Here is a 5537-nt window from a genome sequence, read left to right on the forward strand (position 1 = left end):
TCCCCACGAATCTGGATCCCGGAAGTGACGCTACCGAGCAACCAGCTCGCTTAGCTCCGCCCGCGTTGCTAGTTTGGTTGCGTGTGGGCGCTGAGTGTTTTCGGAGCTTTCTCCGCTTTTTGTGGATATAAGCGGAGGGACAGCCCTGGGGAAGCGACAGCCAGAACCCCTCGATTCTCCAAGATCCTGTATTACTCAGCGTTTCTCAGCAAGTATTTGTAGAAGCCTTAGTTCTATGCAAAAACTTGAGCTTTGAGCTTAAAATCCAGAGGAGTGACAAGCACGTTCTTACCGTTTACAGAAGCAAATTATTACGATGAGTTCAGAGCTTTCGCTTAGCATCTGTTCTATGCCTTGGGCTGATTTCTGGAGCTACAGTGCTGAACCAGACAGAAGCGGTCTGTGCCTTCATGGTGCTTACAGTCTAGTTTGGGAGAGGGAACCTCCAGGATTCCTGGTGTGGTGTCCGTGCATTTGGTTAGCCCCTCTCACAATGGCTAAGACGGACTATGTAACAGGAGGTTATACGATGAAGCATTAGTTAAAAATAAAGAGGTAACATTACTTCTGTATTCTGTGTGATTGATTAATAAAGGTGCCAGACATTAGCTCTTAGTCTGTAAGCGCAGAAAGGGTAGGGACAACTCATCATTGTCTTTCTAGTTTCATAGCACATTATCGAGAGTGGAAATTCCATAAATATTTGTTAAATGAATGCTACGTCTTTAGACTCTCCATATTACCTCACATAGTATGGAATTAGTGGCTGCTGAGTAAATTATAATTATTTGTTTGTTCTCCAAGAGTGAGCTCCATGCGGGTAAAATTAAGTCTCATTCTTTTTTCAATCTCCAACACTTACCTCCTCCTCTTTGATCTTCTTTGTATTAGTTATCTGTGCCCCTAAAAAATTACCCTGAAATTTATGAACTTAAAACAACAACACATTACTTCACAATTTCTGTGGGTCAGGAATTCAAGAGTGACTTTGCTGAGTGTTTTTGGTTCATGGTATCTCATGAGATCATAGTAAAGTTTTTTTTTTTAATTTTTTTTAAAGATTTATTTACTTATTCATACAGAACTGGGGTACAGGCCAGAGATGTGGAGGGTGAGAGGATTCACCAGAAACAGAGTTGGGAGCAGAACAGGCAGATCGACGAAGTACACTGCTGAGGGGAGCAGCGGGCTGGCAGGAGAGGTCTGCCTTGCCATGTGGATCTCCTCCGGGGCAGGCAGGGATCGAACTCATGCGGAAGTGGCTTAAGCTTCTTAGTGCAGTGCTTTAACCCGCTGCGCCACCAGGGAGGGCCCATAGTAAAGATTTTGACTGGAGCAGCACTCACATGAAGGTGACTGGGGCTGGAGGACCCACTCTCAAGATGGCTCACACAACGCTGGTGACAAGTTGTTGGTTTTAACAAGAGTTTTCACTTACTATCCATGAGAACCTCTTTCTGGAAGTGCTTGAGTGTCCTCAAAACATGAATTCCCCATTAAGGGTCAAGAAAGAGCAAAGAGATCAGAGTAATGTTTTTACAAGTCAAGAAATACCAAAGATTGCCTGCAAACTCCTAGAAACAAGGAGAGACCCATAGAATAAATTCTCTCTTCCAGTCCTCAGAATGTACTGACAGATTCCTAGCCTCCAAAATGGTGAGAAAATAAATATCTTTAATTTCTATATTGTTTAAGTCACCTAGTTTGTGGTATTATGTTGTGAAATCCCTACAAAACTAATACGGATGTGAAGGTGCTTTGAAAGCTGTTATTCTCTGAGTTCAAATATACAAGAACCCTAGTGTAGGCACCTAGCACCATACAGCCATAGTTACTATCTCATTCTCTGGAAATTTCTGGAGAGCTCCAACTGAGTCTTTCTCACCTCTGTGTCCCATATGGCTCCACTGGCACCATGGCATGATGGGGAGCACTATGGCATGTTGTTTCTAGCTGTATGAGGCGCTCGCTTGCACTATGACAGCAAAAAGTTGAAAAAGGCAAGGTCTGTGCTCTGAAAAATAATTCTACAGCAGATGAACATAGGACAGGGTGAACTGGTTTGTAATAATTACACACAGCTGCCATTTGTTGAGTGTTCACTAGGTGCTAAGCACTTTACATGTACCCATATTCTCTCCCAGCAACCCTATTAGTAGGTATGATTCCCGTTTCCAAGTGAAAAAACCTAGGACTGGAGTAATAAAGCAACTTCCCCAAGGTGTCACAGACTGGGTGCGGAACCACTGCACTACTTGGCCAGCCTGTGCATGCCAGATGAGCACCAGGCTTGGGCTCCCTAGAAGAGAAGGATCAGCCAAGACTGCGGTATCCCAGAAGGCTTTGTGAGGGAGGCAGGTAGATGTGGCTCCTGTATTTGTGTTTGGGAAAAGGAAGTTAGAGGTGCAAAACTTCCTTTCTACCTCTGACCCTTTGCCATTTTTGGTCTCTTGCCTGAAATGCTCACTTCTCCTGGCTCTTCAAAAGACAGATTTGTTCTTACTACCCTTTGAGTAAGAGCTTCTCTGCTTATCCTTTCTAGCTGGTTATATTTTTCTAATGACAGCTCCAAAAATATTGTTCGTCCTATATGCTCTTTGACCAAGAGAATACTGTGAAGAGACGCCCTATCAGTTCCAGCATGACACCTGTTTTACAACCATCCCAGGCTGGATAGGTTCACCATTGGTTCAGGCAACTTAAAGAGAAACTTACAACCCTTGGCATTATTCCCACAGGTTTTTTAATAGTACACAGGGCAAACAAGCCAACAGAGAGACAGCAACCTGGGCCTCCTGCAAATTTCTATATGTGCTTTCCTGTGGACTTTTCTGGTACGGTCTCTTCCTCTCACAACCGTCACTATTCTTGTAGCCATTCTGCCATAGTTGTCTTTGAGTGACATCACCCTTATAGCCGCAACCTCCATGCCAGGTGTGCCCACTTACACATGCCCATACCATATTCCAGGTGTCCACAATCAGGCACGCAGGAGTCGTTACTGGACTCAGCACTTTCATATTTTAACAATCTAACCAAGACCAGTCAGAGCTCCCTCCCCAGATTCTGACTCTGGAGGCAGAAAAGCCAGCCACACATGTCAGATACTGTGGTAAGTCGAGTCAGGGGCCTTGTTCAGAGCAGGTTACTCAGAGAAGGATCTTGACCACCTGTATTAGAGGCTACTGGCTGAGCCCAGCTCTACAGTATTCCATCAGCTCCTTCCCTGCCTCGGGCTGGGCCCCAAGTGATACCAAGAACACTGAGCATGGCAGAATGAAGAACCAAGGCAAGAGGCTACCTCCTCCAGGTAACAGGTCATCTTCTACATGCTAGAAAGTCCAGGGGCACCTTTGTCTTAGAGTCTGCAGGGCCCAAGCAGCAGTGGCACATCATTATCTGAGCTGTTTCTCTGGGCCTCCAGGAGTCTCACCACAGATAACCAACTTTGATTGTCCAAGGCCTGTTCATTTCTTGCTTTCTACAAGGTATGGATGCAGGTGTGGACTTCACACTCATCTGTCTCTGAACACATAGTACCAGGTCCTCATCCTGTGTTCAAGGACCTGCCAAAGCTCTGTACCAAGGAGAGGCCCATGTGCCAATGGTGGGTTCATTAAAGAGGTCATCAAACAGAATTTCCACCAGAAGATGGATTACATGTCAACACCGCAAGGGTCTACCTCTCCCAGGAAAATCCAGACTCCTTAACTTCTTAAAACCCAAGATCTCCCACAGTTCTGAAACTTGAAATGTTTTATTCATAAACTGACATTCATTGAGTGTCAACTGCTTGTCAGGTAATACTGGGCTCAAGATCTTGGACTGTAGGGTTAGACAGACATAGAAACAAATACAATTGGATAGTTTGAGTTTTATGAAAGAGGTATGTGCAGAATGACATAAGAACTGGAGAAGAGAAGCATACCTTTCCTCTCCTGCCTGCTGCTTCTCTTAGCCATGCATTCAATAAATTTGCCTATACTTTTTTTTTCTCAAAAAAAAGAAGAAGAAGAACTCAGGAAAAGCATCAGACTCTCCCTTTGGCAGAGTAGGTGATGTTCAGTCTCCAGGAGATTACAGAGGAAGCAAAGGCCCAGGGCTCACACTTTCAGGTCCCCTCAAGAGAGTCCAGAACTTCATCTCTCTGATGGAAGTGTAACAAGGTGGTCCCTAGGCAAAGGGGAAGTTCCAGGTTCCCTGCCCCATCCAGAGGTAGGGTGGAGCTGAGAAGAAGAAGGATGCAGGATGGAGAGCCAGAAGGAGACCTGAGGAAGCCACATGGAGCAAAGGGAGCCATGTGAGGAAACCGTGTTTATTGCTTGGCCCTGGGCTGGTTGAAAGAGATGTGGGTGAGAGACCTGTGGGGAGGTGACTATGGCAGTGTTTATCTTGATTTTTATTTTGCTCTTTTCCTCCCAGACTTGTCTGCCATTTCAGACCCTTTCCCATGGGTCCCGGCCAGAGGTGCTTTAGTCTTGTGGCGGCTTTCAGGCCTCGTTTTAGACCAACCCCTTTTGGGTGGACTTTTGTCCACGAGGGGATGGGTAACTTCAGGTGTTTGACTTAGAAGTTATATTCTTTGTTTTCTGTATTGTATATTCACTGTATTAAAGTCCCTTTTCATTAAAGTCTTATATATTTTGTCTTGATGCAGCCGATGGCAGAACCTATTTAGAGCAGGCAGGTTTAGGGGTTCAGTGGTGCCCCTCTCTCTGCCCTGTAACAGATTTGGCGAAACTTCATACACATCCAGCATCTGTATGGTATTAATTACCTCTATGTTTATTAAGTGCCCCATTAACTTTGACTCTAACCAACATCACAGTTGGCTCCTTGGTTAAATCCACACTAAAGATTCAATTACACACAGCACAGGCAGAGTCATACTTGGCAGGGATTTGTTCACTTGTCCTGTGAAGGCACTTTTCCAGCCGAATGATAATGGTGCCTCCTAATTGTGTGATATTTTCCTCTTGAGAGACTTTAAGCCAGACCATCTCCCCAGAGAGAAATAGAAACTGGGTGTCGTCATCTCCATTCTGTAGTTGAGTGAACCCTGTGAAGAGCTCTGTCCCTAGCGCATAAGATTAAAACTTCAAGACCCAGTTCAAATTACCTTCTAGTTGAAGATTTTTCAGTCCCCCCCTCAGAATTTCCCATGACAATTTCCCTAAAAGAATCTAGGAGAAATGACTGAGCCCTCACCATGCACAGGACCCTGTGATGGATACTTGATCTACATGCAGTCACGTGATCCACCCAGTTTTTTCATTTCACAGCTGAGGAACCTGAGGCATAAGGAAGCTGAGTGAGGAGTTTTGCATTACACAGCTAGTAAGTGTTAGAGTCAGGATTCAAACCCAAGCCCTTTGTCTTAACCACACATAGTTTCTGGTCCATTCATTCATTCAACAAGTACTTACTGAGCACCTACTATGTAGCATTGCTTAGTGAATAGTAAGGGCGCGGAGGTGAGGAAAACATGGTCTAATAAAGATGATCATCTAGCAGAAAAGACAGATTTCAGGTACTTC

The sequence above is a fragment of the Condylura cristata genome, unplaced genomic scaffold, assembly GCF_000260355.1.
Source record: "Condylura cristata isolate star-nosed mole 26May11 unplaced genomic scaffold, ConCri1.0 scaffold00022, whole genome shotgun sequence".
Classification (NCBI taxonomy): domain Eukaryota; kingdom Metazoa; phylum Chordata; class Mammalia; order Eulipotyphla; family Talpidae; genus Condylura; species Condylura cristata.